General features: G+C 33.9%; 3 long non-coding RNA genes across 4 annotated transcripts; 1 reads left to right on the top strand and 2 right to left on the bottom strand.

Moving 5' to 3' along the window:
• The first annotated feature begins 240 nt into the window (after window positions 1-240).
• LOC125253587 lies at window positions 241-4530 on the top strand. Its single transcript, XR_007181474.1, has 4 exons — window positions 241-673; window positions 1519-1687; window positions 3290-3408; window positions 3866-4530. It is a non-coding gene; the product is annotated as an uncharacterized LOC125253587 (long non-coding RNA).
• A 1575-nt stretch (window positions 4531-6105) lies between these two features.
• LOC125253255 lies at window positions 6106-11236 on the bottom strand. 2 transcript variants are annotated; one of them, XR_007181394.1, is made up of 5 exons: window positions 11131-11236; window positions 9812-10986; window positions 9506-9604; window positions 7051-7115; window positions 6106-6604 (listed from the first exon to the last, which is right to left on the bottom strand). It is a non-coding gene; the product is annotated as an uncharacterized LOC125253255 (long non-coding RNA). The 2 variants fall into 2 exon arrangements; XR_007181393.1 differs by having other exon boundaries at window positions 9506-10986.
• A 2516-nt stretch (window positions 11237-13752) lies between these two features.
• On the bottom strand, window positions 13753-13967 carry LOC125253077. Its single transcript, XR_007181355.1, has 2 exons — window positions 13928-13967; window positions 13753-13837 (listed from the first exon to the last, which is right to left on the bottom strand). It is a non-coding gene; the product is annotated as an uncharacterized LOC125253077 (long non-coding RNA).
• Window positions 13968-18533: the final 4566 nt, after the last annotated feature.

Raw genomic sequence — 18533 nt, forward strand, 5'->3', positions numbered from 1 at the left:
ATAACTATAGAGCGACAGAGAGAGAGAGAGACACACACACACACACACACACAATTTCTTAAGAAACTTCCTGCCTAGTTCCCGTATATACCCTCAATCTCATGCACTCTTCTTGTAAACTCTAAACGCATTCTCTCTCACTAAAACACACATATCACACTGTGATGAACTGCAGTAAACACAAGCTGCAAAAGCTAACCACAACTTCAACACAGTTGTCATCATTTACAGTTGACAGCTCAACATTGTCATTCTTGTTTCTAATGATGTGATCAAACCAACTGAATGAAATATGAGTCCATTCAGAAGAGAACACAGGAGAACTGAATGATGATATGAACAATCTGAGAGAGAGAAGGAAGAGGAGGATGATAAAGAGGAAGGTGAGAGAGTGTTGTTAGATCGACACACCAGAGGTTTTCCTCATCATTTCCTGTGGTGTGAACACAGAGACAGTATGGGGCAGGTGTATAACACACACAAACAATCCTTGTTAGCTTCAGCCTGAGCTTTTCTAAGAATTTGAGCTCTGTGTATTTTCTTTATAGCTTTTCTAAGAATCTGAGCCCTTGCCGCGATTTCTTGGATAGTTATATAAAACACCATTCAAGCAGCACAGCATCAGCACAGATCAGAGCTGCGTCGATGTTTCCTCTTTTCTGCTCATCACAAGGTGATTAAAACACTTTAATATTTATTTTGTGAAGTTTTTATTCATTCATTATTTAAGTTACAGTACTGTGAATAAATGTACAAATACATTTTAAATGTCTGACTGTTTTATCTTGAAGTGTTTTATTGCTGAACTGGAACTGATGAAGTGTAATTTACTGTCATGTTGTGATGAGAAGGAAAGAGATGAAAGTTCTGGATCTGATTATCAGTGTTGATCTTGTGTAAATGAAGACAGAATGATGTTCTGCTGAAAGAGATCTGTGTTCATGCAGCTGAGAAACATGATTTAAAGTGACGCTCGACTTTAACAACTACAAAAATACAAGAAACCGATTTACAGAATCATCTTTCTTTGATTCCTCCGTCCTTGTTTCTTTTCCTCATATCCATAGAGGGATGAAGAAGAACATGAGGAAAGACTGATGCTGATGGTTAATGTTTACTGCACTTTATTTCTCCAATTCTGTCGTTTAGCTGAACATCTTCATGTTCTGACTGTTACAGCAGCTCCTATTGCTTCTGATGCTGGATATACAACAACACGCACACCAAAGTCCTCTAGAAGTCGATCTTAACTTTTTGGCTACTTTATTGAACATAACGCAAACATGGTTGCATACTTTGACGATGATAGTGAACATCCAACATGTGGCTTCTAGTGTTTGTTTGGTAAAAAACTACTAAGAAACTAAGAAACACCTGTTTAAAACCCCTCTGTGCACACACTGCCCCCACCTGGTGACATTAAAACTGGCTCCTACACTGACTGCTGACAGACTAAATGAATGAACTGACACCACTGGCTTTAACTAAACTGTTTATGTCTTCTGTGTGATTGAACAGATACAAATGGAGTAGAGAAAGAAAATCACACATCCAGAAAACTGCTGGAGCCTCAGAAATCGCAGATCTCCAGCAGAGAGAAACATGGAGACACACACCAGTGATTTACAAGAGAGAAGAGGACAGACACTTGATAGATGTGAGAGTATGGAGAGACTAAGGCCAAACTGTGAGTGTTTGATCATTATGACTCTTGCTAGATTTACTGTTATTATATTTGTACTTTACGACACATTCAGAGAGATTCATCACTTTCTGCAGTCTGAGTATAGAATATGTTTATTGAAAGTTCACAGATGTGTGATTGTGTTTAATTGACAGAAAGTGTTCTAGATTGAGAACATAAAAACAAACCCAAAAAATCTGTGGCCTGTTGCATGAAGCTGAACAAACTCTGAGTTTCAGAATAGGTTTAGATTTGACAAATCCAGATAAATCCAACCTGGTTGAGATCAGGTTCAGTGGCTCACAATGCTCTGTATAAACTTTCTCTGTCAACTCAGGTTTACTCAGAGTTTGCGATTAACTCTGAAGCGCGTGAACCTGAAAGCCAATCACACGAACATGGAGAGCGTAGTTTGATTCACTTCTCGTGAGAGAGGCACTTCTGCGTCATCTTAACGAGACAGTCAAGGAGTAGATTGTGCAAGCTGCGCCATTTGTTTAACGTTAGTTTATATATTTATTTATTTTGGTTTATCGCACCATATTGTATATTGTGTCTATGTATTTTAAACATTTGAATGGACTGATAAAGGGAGCTGTAAAGTATTTTTGTTGAAGTACATAGTAGTTTTGACCATAATAATGTACCAAATCTAACTTGTATAAATATTACGTACTATAGAAAAATATTATATATACATTTATAGGTAAAATCGAACTCCGAGCCTCCTGTCACGTCAAACATCTTCCCTGTGCAAAGGATCATGGGGGCCCGAAATGTCCATCAGTTGTTCCCTTCGAAATCTTTAATTAAGAAGGGCCCTTTGAAGTGGCCAGTTTTGAGCTCCGAAGTGCCCTTTGGAGGATGATATATCCCGTTTGGAACACACTGTAAGAGATCGTTATGAAAAATATCATGAAATTAAACACATTTACAAAGCAGGAATAAAAAAGTGAAAGATTTAGAAGGCAATCGAAAGAAAATATCTGACTATATCAATGCATGTCAATCAATATGCCTAATTTCAAGATTAGTTTGAACAAACTCTGGTTTTTTGGGCTCATGAAAGTATATTTAAAAATATATATTATGTAATATCCTGAAGTTGTGGTGTATTTAACCTTAAATTTGAGTATATATTTTAAGTTTACTTATTCATCCTTGGAATTCATTATATTACTTGTGCTTATTTATTTCAGTATGACTAATGCATTAAAAGTCCCTTTTTTAATATATGCAGTGTAACCTACAATTTCCAAATATGTGTAAGTGTATATTAAGTTTACACTGGCAGAATCATTTTACAATCATACACACAAATCTATATTGAACACACCAGCAGCACAAGTAACGCTACATGCGAAAAATACGTTGAGTGGTTGAACTTGAGACTTCGTAATTCAAATGTCTGTAAAGTGTTGAATGCTTGACTGTACCGAAAACAATATCGACATGACATACCGATACAGTTCCCTGCTGATAATCCTCATTTACTGTTCAACAATAGTATTGGTTCAATGTTGGATTCAGACAGACTATTGTAAACGTGAATAAAGAGTTGATCATGCTGTCTGACCTTCTATCTTTTGTATATTCTGTTATCAGATGCTGTTCTTCACGAGTTTCTGCAGTCACTGTGTAAGCGGCCATCAGACACAATAATGAGAAGATCATCAGAAAATGGAATATTGGTCCAATAATTTTTTTTCTTTAATGAAAACATGGTAAGTTTTGCCAAAACCATGTTAAGTTTAAATAAAAACCATTGGATTTGTTAATGAATGTCTCTTCATTAATGATGTTGTTACATTTGATTTATTTTAATGGCCTTGAAAACAAATGCATCAACTTTCGGAAAATGTCACCTAAGTAATTCTTTAATCTGTATTTAAATGATAGCACAATTATAATACTGTATTGTGTGAGATTATGTAATGCAAAGTACGGTAGTCAACATCATGTAACTACATCATATTTGGTCTCTTCTGACAGTGAATAAACTGAATAGAATTGTGGTGAACTTAATAGAGATTAAAGTCTACTAATGTAGGGTTGTTAAATATTTCTTGTTGTACACTAGTGCATAAGCGCAGGTGAAATGTTTTTTCACTGTTCCAAAACACTATTACTTTAACACCTTAAACTCTTCATCATGATCCTCAAACGTTTCTTCAACAACAGGTGCATTATCCTGCTGAAAGAGCCACTTCCACCTGTGAACACAAAGGTGTTGCCTGGCCTCCAAAATCCCCAGATCTCAATCAAATTATGCATCTGAAGATGTGCTGAACCAGCCAGTTCAATCCACGGCAGCTCCACCTTACAGCCTAAAGGACTTCAAATGTCTTGGTGGTGTCATTAATGTCATTTTCTCCACAGGGAAACTGATGTTTGAAGATAACTTATAAACCTTTAAAGGCAACTATGAGCTACAAGGCTGATATTCGATGATATTTGCTTCAACTTTATCCAAATTATACAGATTCCTCCATCTTAATATCAGATCTCATATTTCTCCTCACACCGTCTCTGATCTGAACTAAGAGGCTTTTGAGTTTGCAGTGAAATCTACTTGCACCATCTAGTGGTCAAAGAGGGTAACAAATCTTCTATGTCTTGAATTAAATCTTCAGAATTGACCAGCATTCACTAATTATGTTCCAAATACTGAATGTAAGTTAATTTAAACCCTTATTAATTAGAAGCTAATTAAAACAACAGTGCTGTGTTTGACATGGATCAGTTTATTACATCCACTGAACTCCTTACTTAAAATTGAGTTGAACTTGATCTCTTTGTTGTGGTGGATGAACAGAAAGAGCGAATAAAGCATTAAATCAACTGAACATGTCCTCTAACAATAGTGTTTTAATTATAACAATATGTTTTAAATAATCTCGTGTGTGTGTGTGTGTGTGTGTGTGTGAGAGAGAGAGAGAGAGAGAGATTTGCAGGCTTTCTAATAAAAATAATCAATCAGTATGTTTTGTTGTTATTGTTAAAGGGTTAGTTCACCCAAAAATGAAATTTCTGTCATTAATTACTCCCCCTCATGTCGTTCCACACCCGTAAGACCTTCATTCATCTTCAGGACACAAATTAAGATATTTTTGATGAAATCCTAACCCTCAGTGAGGCCTCCATTAAGAGCAAGATCATTAAGACTTTCAGATGCCCAGAAAGCTACTAAAAATGTATTTAAAACAGTCATGTGACTACAGTGGTTCAACCTTAATGTTATGAAGAGACGAGAATACCTTTTGTGCGCCAAAAAAATCTGATGCTAGATTTCAAAACACTGCTTCATGAAGCTTTACGAATCTTTTGTTTTGAATCAGTGGTTTGAAGCGAGTATTAAACTGCCAAAGTCACGCCCCCCAGTGGTGAACCATTGAAATTTCAAAACAATTATGATGTAACGAAGCCTCGTTTACTGAAATCACATGACTTTGGTGCTCCAAATCACTGATTCGAAACAAAAGATTTATAAAGCTTCATGAAACACTAGATATTGTTAAATAAAGTCGTTATTTTGTTTTTTGGTGCAGAAAAATTATTCTCGTCGCTTTTTAACAGTAAGGTTGAACCACTGCAGTCACATGATCTGTTTTAAATACATCTTCATAGCTTTCTGGGCATTGAAAGTGTTAATATATCTTAATATCAAAAATATCTTAATTTGTGTCCTGAAGATGAATGAAGGTCTTACGGGTGTGGAACGACATGAGGGTGAGTAATTAATGACAGAAATGTCATTTTTGGGTGAACTAACCCTTTAAATTAGTTGCTAATCAATCAGTTTTAGGAGATCCATTTCTGTTGTGAAGTTTCGATGAAAAGGATTAGATGGATAAAGAGATGAACACTGATTACAGATCAGCTATAGAGTCTGGATTCAGCTCCAGGATCAGAGATATGAATCTGTTTATCTGTTTATAATGATCACCATTAGTGTATTGACCTTTCAAACTCAAACTTATTTTCATTTTCACTTTAAATCATCTGCTGTTGTCGACTGTCAGAATGTTGAATGTTGTACATCAACCAAAAGACAATCTGAACATTGTTTCATAAATTTTATTTGAATAACAAGTTTCTCTGCATCTACAGGATACAGGTTTAATGGACCCTTTTCACAGACCGACATGATGAGTTTTAACAAGTTTTTTCTATATTTTCATTTTTTTTTTTTTTTTTTTTAAATGTTAGTACATTTATAACAGTATACTTTTTTTATATTACCTTTGAATCAATTATAGGAAACTAGTTAACGCTGCTGTGATGGTAAAAATTACATCTTTCTCTCTTCTGACTGCCATTCTCAATCTCTCTCTAATTTTTTACTCTTTATGAGACTTGTAAAAACAGTATTGTGGAGTTTTTCTTTTGCTACTTGAGAAAATGGAAACACAAAAAATATATATAATGTATTAAAATATTTAAATAAAATATACATAAAATATGTATTTAATGTATCCCATTCATGGCTACAGAAGTTTACACAACTATGATGATTTCTGTTTCTGAGAAACCCAGAAATGTGTAAAGGGTCTGTGGTGTGTATAGTTCAGTCCAGTGCTGTTACAGTACAGTTTTTTTTTTTTTTTCACAGAAAACAGCAGCAACAACATCTTCTCAGTTCTTTCAAACTTTGAAAGAAGTTCACCATGAAAAGTTCTTTTTAACATGTAAAAGGCAGAATACTTTTTGTATCAATTTTAAATGAATGGAAGTACCTATGAATTTAAATAACATACAAAAATATAATACAACAATATGCAAGCAGCAATATGGTGCAATGAAGGCAGGGTAATGTTGAAAGAACGGAAAAGCAAACGATGAATCGATCACGTTTATCATCTGACGTCACGAGTGAAGATGCTGTCAGGAGCTCGAGGATCCAGAAGAGACTTCAGTGTTCTGTTTTCACAAAATATAAACAAGATCAATTAATAAAGTCACAGCTGAAAAGCTGTATGAACTGAAGAAACATTCAGAGCTGCTCAATACTCAAATCACATTCATCATCCTAAATATTATTGAATGTTTAAATATTACTACATATTTAAAATATGTAGTTTTTCTTCATCCAGAAAAATGTTCATATGACTATTTAAATATGACTACAATGATCTTGCTCAGTATTTTTGTCATGAGCTTATGATTAAAACAAGAACAAATATCTGCCAATGAGAGACAGTCATTTTGCTTCTTCTCCACTAAATGTATCTTGATTTAAGAATGTTTAGATATTTCCACTGGAAAACAAGACAAATTCTGAGGAAGAAATATATATTATTTATTTTTTTTTTTTTGCAGCAATGTAACTTTGTTTCATCTCTGCTTCTGATGTATCAATATCTTACCTCAGACTTTGTCTTTTTTAATACATCAGAAGGACACTTTACAGGTCTGTGTGGATCAGCAGAGACTGTGAATAAAAGCATGTGATTATCTTCAGAGTTTAATTACAGCAGATTAATTAATTCTACACATCCACAGACAACATTAGAACAAGGGAATAAGGAGGAAGATTTGATTAACTAAGTGAAGTACACCAGTGAGAAAAAAGTATTTTGTGAAAGTCTTTCATACATATACTAAAAGATCAATATTGGTTTTAGATGGGTTTAATTATTCAGAAAACCATGAAATTAATGAAGTTAAATGAAGTGTTATGGAACTGTCCTCACATCAGGACACAGGTGTGAAAGGGTTAATCACAACATTAATCACCAGGAGCAATTTATGGTTACTTTATTTCAATGGTCCGACTTTAGACATTCTACTAACTATAAGTAACTTTGCAGCTACATGTTAACTAACTCTCAGTAGAGTATTAGCCGACTGTTAGGTTAGGATTAGTAGGAGTTAGTTGACATGTTGCAAAGCTACTTATAATTAGTAGAATGTCTAAAGTGGACCATCAAAATAAAGTGTTACCCAATGTTCATTTTTATTTCCAGTTTCCACCTAGTGAAATGTATATAAATATGAACACTTGTGATGTTTTATACTTTAGTAACAAGAGCAGCTGTGATGATCAGAAGATTCCCTAAAACCGTGGTTCTCAACTGGTTTGGCCATGGGACCGACATTTTTTTAAGGAATTTGACCTAATTCTTAATAAATAAATAAATAAATATATAGCCTATAGGCTAATACAAGAATTATAATAATTTTGCTTTAAAAACCAAGCAAATGTATTTAATAAAATTGTTTGACTTCACTTTACTTAACATAGGCCTAAACATAAATTGTAAGAATATGACTAATACTGATGAATAAACATATAACAGTCCCAAAGTAGTTTATTTTTTATTTATTTTTTTTTTTAATACAATAAAGAGGCACCAGACATTTAAAAAAAAAAAAAAAAAAAACACAAAGTGAAAATAAAGTGCCATTTTGGGGTTAAGAAAACAAGTTACCATGGTAAATACACAATTCTAGCATGAACTGTTAATAAAATGTATGGAAACTGCTGCTGATGAATAACAACATAGGGGAGCGTGGGGTAAGATGAGCCATTCTTTACTCATGTGGTCCTCAAGATAAGGGAAAATGAGGCAGAAGTACAATGAAACTATTTAAAGTAATTTCAGGATGTTTCCCATCATTTTAAATGATCAGAATACATCTGACAAAGAGTTCTAAAAATATGGCTTCTTATTAAGGTATAAAGGTTAGGGGTAAGTTGAGTCGAGTCGGTAGGTGGGTGTAAACTGACCATCTAACTGAATCTGAATCAAACCCATGTGAAATTTTAAAGATAATGTACCTATTTTAAATACTAATTTAATAATCAAATTTCATTTACAAAATATTCTGTGTAAAAATATTTTACAAATAATTCTTTTTTTAAAGCTAAATTAAACAACATAAAACCAACCAAATGAAGCTGAAATTTCAGTATCTTTAATTGTTTGCATTTCTGAAACAATATGTTGAACATCAAAGTTGTAACCTTCCCATAAACAGACAAAACAGAGAAGTTTGTTGAGTAAAATTAAATAAAAACTAAATAAGAATGAATAAATGTCACTGAAACTAATAAACATTGTAGTAAGATATATATGTAAGATATATATGATGAAACATCCTCTGGTTCGTATCAGAGAAGGATTTGGTGTACTTGTACACAGTCATATCAAATAAACTCGAAAATTAAGATAAACTAAACCAGATGCGTAATTTACATTGAAATGACACCAGTTTATACTTCAGATTTAACTTAAATTCAGTGCCTTATGTGGGGTAAGTTACACTGGCTTTAAGCGACTTCCACTCCTCACATGTGCTTCTCCTTTTCACAGTCTGGCAGAAATTGATGGTTCTAAAATATATGGTCACATGACAATAAAAGGGTATGGTTGCCAAAATACAGGGGGTGGGACAACTTACCCACTGGCTCATCTTACCCCACTACCTGCATGCAAATCCTTCCCAGGTAACACGTACCAGTTATGTAATTTATTGTACAATTTTTGGCAATTTCACGACTTAATAATTAACAACATAACTGCAAAGTTGCATGCTCATAATTTCTTTTGCGCTTTTTATTTATATTGAAGCGATATACAGATATATGCGTCACTGCGTTTGCGCATGCACAGTAACAGCTGACAGGACATTAAAGTTTTCTGGGTTAAGAGACTTTTTATTTATTTACAATTTAAAATAACGAAAATAACATTAAAATAATGACAATGACATGTAGCCTTCTCAGGCACAAACAGCGTGTGTCAACAGCGTTAATGCATGTCTTTCAAAATAAAAGTCTCGCTTCAGAAAAACATAATTACTTATCAGTTTACTCACAATTCGGTCTTAAATCATTCAAGCTGTTCCATCTGACAAGGTTCACATTTTTACTGGTTTGTGTCTTCATCTGTCTCTCTCCTGTCTTCATGTGTTAATCTTAATGGAGAGACGCATAACAGGAATTATTAAAGTGATAGCAATTAATTTTTTTCTTTCAAGTATTTTATCAAAACATCAAATAATGCAGTGATCCATATGAAATCCACAAATGTTTGATGACAAAGTTCCTCAGTAAAGTAGCTACTCAACATTAAATCAATTTCTACCCTAAAAACATATTCATATTTTAAAATCGTATATCACCTGTGACGAGAGGAAATGTAGTAATATCCAGTGGAGTCTTCAGGGATTTATAATCACACTGTATGATCAGTTTATGCAGAAATCAGGATTCGCAGTCATGGTAACTTGTCTTAGACTAGGATAAGTTTCGTTAATGCAACTGCTTGAACTTGTGTGTGTTGAGCCACTTGGGATGGGATTGTTTTTTTTTTTGTTTTTTTTGATGGGCGGAGTCACGAGCTGGGCTGCGTTTCCCAAAAGCATCTCAAGTTCCGTCGTTACTAACATAGTTCAACGATTTGGTTTTTTCTGAAAAAATCGTTCAAACAAACATTCACAAACTGCATTGCAAACTCGTGTGGTTAGAAGAAGAGTGTCTTGTTTTTAAGACATGCTGACTCGTTATCTTGAGCAAAATAAACAAGCTGACATTAAGTACAATGTATATCTTTTATTTCGAATATATACAAATGTCATTTACATATTTTAGTTTGCCAAGAGATTTTAAGCACAGTCTTTGAGTGCGCATGTGCGTACATGCTTCAGTATGTAAGAACGAGCTTATTATTGAATCTGGAAACAAAGCGAAATAACTAAAAAAATGAGAATTAGTCCTCAGATACCATGTAATTTAGAGAGAGAGAGAAAAAAAAAAAAACTAGCATTAATTTGATCTCAAACGGATTCACCTAAAGAAGTTATTACTCACCACCTGCGTGATGTTATTCACTAACGTGGTTGAACGACAGGTTTGCAACAATACGTTTGCGAGAAAAAACAGTCCTGACTATATATTTGATTTATTCAACAATGCATCGAACTATGGTAGTGAAGCAGCGAGTTACAAACGCACCCCAGGACTGTGGATATGGCTTTCTGATGGCCACACCCAGAACTGCTGCGTTTCTCTCTCTTTTTTTAGCTGATTCTTTATGCATCGTGTCTGTGATTTCTGACATGTAGTTTAATCACTGACACAATCCTCAGAGGATGAGCTGAACAATGACGCATGTGAAATACAATACAATACAATACAATACAAAATATAAATGACACCAGACTTTCACTCAGGAAACTTTTCCACAAACAGTATTTAAAAATAAGTTGTACTGAAAATAAAAATGTAGTGTATTGGACATATAGCAGCTAGGAAACAGCTCCTCTTTCTCTTTCGTGTCTCTTCATGTAGTTTGTGGCTAGAAAGTAGAAACAAAAATAATTGTCAAACAAACATTTTTTATCTCATTCCTGAACACATTGAATCAGTTATTAGGTATTTTTATGCAACAAAACAATCCCTAAAACATTCACTGTTTGGATCTTTAGTGATATTTACTTACAGTTTGAACTCCAGCTGCTCCATCTGACAGTCTTCACAAGCTGTTCTTTGGTCTTCTCTTTTTGAATGCAAATGCACAGAAGGTGCGCGATTATAAACATGCAGTAACAGGCAGTAAGATCCTCCTCACTGCCTCAATGTTGAGTGAACCAATCAAATGGATGTGAGATGACCCGTCTGCAGAAATGGGGCGGGGCAACATTTGGTTTCCCCCCATATCTGCTCTTACTGGATTAAGTGTGAATGTTTGGAAAAGGAAGTGGTTTGGTGTGTCCAGGGGTGAAAAACATGAGAGATGCCATGAATCATGAGGGTGGAGATGTTTCCCACTCATAATGAAACTGCATGTAACTAAATAACAGAAACCGCAGAAAAATAAGAGAAACTCTTTATAGTCTATTTTCCAGGACATTTCATGTGCACAAACAGACGTGATTTATATTGTGCTTATTAGATAATTCTGCAGGGCAAATGTGTTTAAATGCTACAACATTGTCAAAAAAAATAAAGGATTAATCTGAAAAAAAAAGAAAGAAATGAAAAGTGCAAATTTTTAGTGCTAATTTTAACTAATACATTTTAAATTCTTAAATTCCCTTAATAAATCTTCATGAATTTCAATGCAAGGAACTTGTGAGACAAAGTTTGGTAACACTTTCAATAAGTTTCATTTATTAACTTTAGTTAATGTGTTAACTAGCATGAACATAACAATGAACATTATATATTTACAACTTTTAATAATCTTTGTCAGCATTATTAATTGTGCATTAGTGCATTAACTGATTAATAGAGGCTGTAGAAGGATTTGTCATTGTTAGTTCATGTAGTTAACAAACAAGACCTTATTGGAAAGTGTTACCCAAAGTTTTTACCTAAAAGGAGAACTGAGAAAAATAAATTCTGCCTTTTCTGTTTCAAAAAATCATCTTCCATGAACTGAAGAGGGAATCTCCAGCGCAGCTCTGAGATCAGACTGTTATTGGGATCTTTTAGTTCCTTTATAATCATGAAGTGAAACCACATGTCAGCACGCACCGCAAACAAAAAAACATCTCTTTATATTTCTCCTCTGCTCTTATGTGTCTCATATTTAGCTTTCTATTAAACCTGCCATATAAACATTTTGACATTGTGATATTACATATCTATCAAGACTGATGGAAACAACGCACATCTGGTCATTTTGGTAATGATTTGTTAGTTTCTCTCTTTGTTTTTAGATGATCTCATCACATCACACAATGCTTTACAGGCAAAAAGACACTTCTATCTGTTGACTTTGCAACAGTTAAACTGATGGTTAATTAGTATACATCGTGTAAAACCATATGTTTTGGTTTCTCATGACATTTTGTGTGATTTCTGGTCAGTTTGATCAGGAGTTTCTGTTCTTCTTTAAGGCACAAACCCTCTTTAGTGGTTCCTCTTGTGATGATCATCAGTCTGTGTGGCTACAGAAGTGATGACTGCAGGATAAAAATTTCATGACCTCGTCTCGACACACAGACTGATCATTAAATACTAGAGTTACACTGTATTATAAAATCAGGCAAAACCATCTCCCAATAATAAAATGATACAAAATAATATAAATACGAAATTAAAAAGATAGAAGAATGTAATGATAAAGCCAGAATTCACTTAACATTACAAGGATCATGAAGCACAATAATGATCAAACTATTTTAAGAACTGCTTAAAAGATCGTATGAATGTATGTATTTATTTATTTCTTTGGGGCACTATGAAAGAAACAAAACATTCATCACTCTAAACATGTGCTTTACTTTGCTTGAACAATGATGTGAGACTATGAACTATAATCTCAAACCTGCTGAGAAGATTTGATGTATTATATTTCACTATTTCTCGAAATGTGTTTGGTGCTTTTTGTTGCATCACCAGCACATTTACATTATAGTATGTGGTTTTAATTTATTATACCTTTATTATTTAAGTTAAAACTGTCTTTTTCTTACATGACCTTTCAGTTGTTAAACATAAAACAGGAAACTAAATAAGTTTGCGTTGTCAGCACTTTCATCTCCTCTCGTCGTTTCCACATGAAACTGATTGTGACAAAACCACGCTGATCCAATCCACACTCTTATTCTTCACTGGCATCGATGTTCCATGAAGAAGCTTTAACATCCATGAAATCTTTCCATTTTCTTTATAGTGAAAAGGGTTCTTTAGATGACTAAAATGTTCTTTACTGTATAAAGTAATGGTTCTGTTAGGAACTGATCACTGAAAGAACCAAAACTATGGCATTGCTACAAAAAACCCTGTAAACGTCTGTATAAGCCTGTTATATATGGATATATAATATAAAACACAGAAGAAAAACTACAAGAATTAAGAAAGCTATAAAATTTGAGTTATTAATCAAATTCATAATAATAAAGTGACAGTTATATTTAAGGTAATAATGATCAAATGAATTCCACATATCGATGGTTTTAAAAACAGACAAATCTAAAGGCAAGTTAAAACAAATCTGTAGAGATTAGTGATGAACCATAAGGGATTTTCATTTATATTTTCCTGTTGTGGAAAATATGCAATTGTCCTGTTATAAATGTGTGTAAGATAACTGTTTATTAAGAAAGACACTAACTTTTGTTTGTAATTGATTTATTAAGAGAAGAAGTTTATAAGGAAAGACTCTACAAGTTTTGCTTTAAGCATTTATTAAGAACATGCTGGAAGAATAGAGAGAAAAAACATGTATTAGAAAGAGCTTGTATGTAGTATTTATCTAAAATATGTATTAGAAGTAAAGAAGGTATTACCGTTGGATGACGAGACGAAGGAGACAGCGAAGGAGAAGAGCCCGAAGAAGGAGAACAAAGACGCAGAAGGCTTTATATAGGCAAGTCTTGAGGGAATTTCCAGAGAGGAAGACCTCAAGAGGTCAGGCTGTCTAAGGCTGAAATCTGAAGATTACGGCAGATGCTGATTCAGGACCTTCAGAACCATCGCTGATATTGCCTTAAAGAACTGTTTGATGTTTTTACTTCATTTAATACTTGTATAGATTACTTGTATTGTGTAGAAATACTAATTGTAATAAATAAATGAACTTATAACTTCATAACTAAACTCTGCCTCCCGTGGCATTAATGTAAGTTGTTGAGAATGAAACAGACCACAAGCTGAGTGTTTATAATTTAGATTAGATTTGATTTATACTTAATAATAGAATAATAAAGAATAAGGTAAAAGTGTTTAATTACACACCATAAAACATATATAAATAAAAATAAATAGGATTATGACGTTAACTCGTTCATGGGGAAAACCTTGTTCTTCACATGTCTTTGTGCCTCTTTCAGCAGGATATGCTCCTGCTACAAAGCAAAAATGGTTCAGGAATGGTTATCAAAATTATCCCAGAAGTTCCCCGTGGTAAATATGACTTGAGAGGGTGTTCATGTCCAATTTTTAAACTTGTATTTATGGTAATTCTGATATAATATGAAGGCATAATTCACCCCAAATTCAAAAGAATAATGAGAAATTTTGTTTTCCATGAAAATTTATCCCATCTTAGGGATGGATGGATGAATGAAAATGAAGCATGTTTTCAGTAGCCTATAAAATAAATATCATTTAAATTGTGACATTAAAGGGATAGTTCTCCCAAAAATTAAAATTCTGTCATCATTTACTCCCTCAAATCTGCAGTTCTTTCTTCTGCCGAACACAAAAGAAGATATTTTGAATAATAGCCTATGGGTAAAAAAACAGACCAAGGCCCCTTTGACTTCCATAATACTTTTCTCTCCCATATTTATTGAAGTCAGCACTAATTAAAGCTGCAGTCCAGATTTTTCCTCTTTGTCGCCATCTCTTGTTTGAAAGCTGCAATTGCAGTCATATGAGGAACAGTTATCTGTACGTGTGTTGTGCGTCAGCACGGCTCGTCAGCGCGGATGAATCTAATGTTTGCTGTCAGTCACCGCACCAGTGATACTGTACTGTACATCTTGAAAGTATGACCAAAATAAGAATTTTCACTAGAAAATATCATCTGAACAAGTAAGTAACGTTTATGCCACTTTTGTTCTGACCAACTGAGGAGAAAAGCATCAGGCCTACGATAAATCGCACTGCCAATGATGATTAAATCTAACGATCGCTTAGCTCTGATCATGCCAAACCGTGCAAATTATTATTACTGTTATATTGTTCTCAAATTGTTAGTGTTAACAACATCAGCATTGCGTGACTATGTGTATTTAGTGTGTATTAGTGTTACCTGTAGATTTCAATGTCTGTATCCACTCCACAATCCAAGTCTTTTGCTTTTGACTACAAGTGAATCTCCAGTTGTCACTGATGATTGTCATTTGGATCTTTCTGGATTACAATCCACCATCAAAATGATAAGTTTAATTGGTTAGTTCACCCAAAAATGAAAATTCTGTCATTTATTACTTACCCTCATGTCGCTCCACACCCGTAAGACCTTCATTCATCTTCAGAACACAAATTAAGATATTTTTGATGAAATCCTATGGCTCAGTGAGGCCTGCATAGCCAGCAATGACATTTCCTCTCTCAAGATCCATTAATGTACTAAAAACATATTTAAATCAGTTCATGTGAGTACAGTGGTTCAATATTAATATTATGAAGCGATGAGAATATTGTTGGTGCGCCAAAAATATAAAATAACAACTTATTTAGTGATGGCCGATTTCAAAACGCTGCTTCAAGAAGCTTCAGAGCGTTATGAATCTTTTGTGTCGAATCTGGTGTTCGGAGCGCCAAAGTCACGTGATTTCAGCCGCTGAATGATCCGCTACCAGCAGCATCCTCACGTGATAAAACCGTCTAGCCTGGACTCCTTCCTTTCTGTTTACGGACATGACGTACTGACGCACAGACGAACTGCTGCATGCTCGAATTTCCCGCGGAAATCCACCATGTCGTATTATAAAACATTATTACAAGCTTACCGTTGTGAATCGAGACACGGTAATGACATAGTTTTGAACACTGGCTGGTTATGTACTTGCTCAAAAATTTATTTTGGATCATTTTAACCAAAAAACGTTTCGGACTGCAGCTTTAAAGGAAGATCATAATACTGTCTAATGAATTATCACTATTGTTTTTTTTTTTTTTTTTTTTTTTTTTTTTTAATATTTATTGAGGCTGTTCAAAATATAGTTACTCCTGAACTTCAAGCAGTTTTTAGTTTTATTTAAATAAACCTCTTCTGGAGTCTGATATGATGTATGTTCACGTGATCTTCTCTCAGCTGTTGATCTGTTGCTGTAATACTGATGATCTCCAGTAGAGGGCGACACTGACACACTGAACCACGTGTGTCCATAGATCTCATCTTGTCTCCATTGTGTTTGCAGTCAGAACTCACATGGGCTTTTCTCACAGCAGATATCATCCAGTGAGTCAGCAAATGTTGAACATTTGTTTTAGTGAAATCATCTAATGCTGCTATAGTTAAGATTAGAGAGATCCTAGACTTTACTGTCAGAGCAAATGTGAACACACCTGTGGCCAGTTTTTCCATATCAAGCACACAAATGAAACATTAATGCCAGTAAGATTTATTTGTATTTTTAGTAGCAGCATTTTTTAAATGGTAAATTTTAAAGATGCAGCCCTAGTGTTTGTGTTTGTTCTTCTGCTTTATCAGTTTGTCATGATGTTTTTACATCTTCACTTTGTTCAAATTCTTGGGTAAAGTTGGTTTTATATTGCTCAGACATCATCAATATCCTTGTTAATCACACTACATTGACATTCATAATCACAAGTTTGCCATTAAAACAATATCTATTTTTCACTGTGAAAAATGTTGTAAGTTAAATTCATGTCGCTGTAAAATTCGCAAACATTAATTTATTGCACATTTATTGGAAAGCTGAATTTACATGTTGGTGTTTATATGTGTGACCAGTTAAAGCAAAAGCATTTGGGCTGCACCAAAATATTACAGTAACCTGTGTGAATATAAGTGATGAATCAAAATGAATTTTTCAATGTAGGCCAACAAATGAAACATCAGTGTCAGTGTGTTTGTCCATTTTAAGCATTGGAATAACCAGTGTCTGATTGGTGAAGGCGTTAGTTTAGCACAAATGTGTGTTTTTCACACTTCCTGCTAAGATGCAGCCATTTGTTTTTATGGTTTTGAATCATCAGTGTCATATCAGTCGTTCTGACATCAATCTTCACTGAATTCAGCTGACAGGATCTTCAGACAAGCTGCACAAAAGTTATCAAACAGGTTTCTGATTTCCATAACTAGGATTTCATACATTAGTGTTGTGCTTTGTTGCTTCAGCTATATCTTTAACTGTGAATCTTTTAATTGAGTGTTCAATATATTTAGACTTTAGAGGGAGTTTCTGCAGTAGATGTGTGGAGGAGTTTGTGTGTTCCTGTCGGATCTTGTCCAAGAATTTCACAGTTCATGACAGTCGTTTTCTTCCATCTTTATTATGATTGGAATGAAATCAGAAGCACTTCAGAACATCTTACAGAAATAATCACATCTGTGTCTTAAAGCAGAGGTTTTCAAACTGGTGTCCAGTGTCAAGAAGATGCTAAAGGTTGAACATCTCAGATTTCAGACAGAAATAATGTCATTTCTTTATTCACAAACACAGATGTTTATATTTTAGGAAGGTGTTTCTTCACAAGAAGATCATCATATTTAAGATCTGTAGCTTCAAAATGACCAAGTCTATAAATTCTTAAACAACTCTAACGGAGATACAGTGATGACATCAGAGATTACTATAAAACTATCAAATTCAGAAAAACATGTACTATATTTACAAATATCAAATACTTTCATAAACATTCATCACTAGAAAAAGTGCAAGAATGAATCTGTTAACTTGTATTAATGTACATTCACTAATGAATAGTATGAATGCTATACTATTAAATAATTTGAAATAATTTCAACACTTGAGTCAAGTCAAGTCACTTTTATTTATATAGCGCTTTTTACAATGCAGATTGTGTCAAAGTAACTTTACAGTGATAACTGGTACATAATTTTGGCTGCACAGCAGCTCTTAAATAATAGTGGCAATGCAGCAAATCAAAGCACTGTTGAATATCAAATGTCAAGTGTAACACTAATGAATACTAGCCTACTATTAAATAATTTAATAATATCTTTAAAAATATACAAAACCAAATTAAACGAAATTGACTAGTGTTAACATGAGATAGAAGTGTTTTAAATATGTAAACAGTGTATCAATGTGTGATCAAACACTGAGTTTGTAAACTTGTGTGTCACACAAAGACACTTGATGCAGCAAATTTACACTGCAGTGAAAAAAAAAAATAGTTTATCCTTTGGTTGCGTGATAATTAAAAGAAAAATCTACATTGCACTATTGCTTA

The sequence above is a fragment of the Megalobrama amblycephala genome, linkage group LG18, assembly GCF_018812025.1.
Source record: "Megalobrama amblycephala isolate DHTTF-2021 linkage group LG18, ASM1881202v1, whole genome shotgun sequence".
NCBI classification, from domain to species: Eukaryota; Metazoa; Chordata; class Actinopteri; order Cypriniformes; family Xenocyprididae; genus Megalobrama; species Megalobrama amblycephala.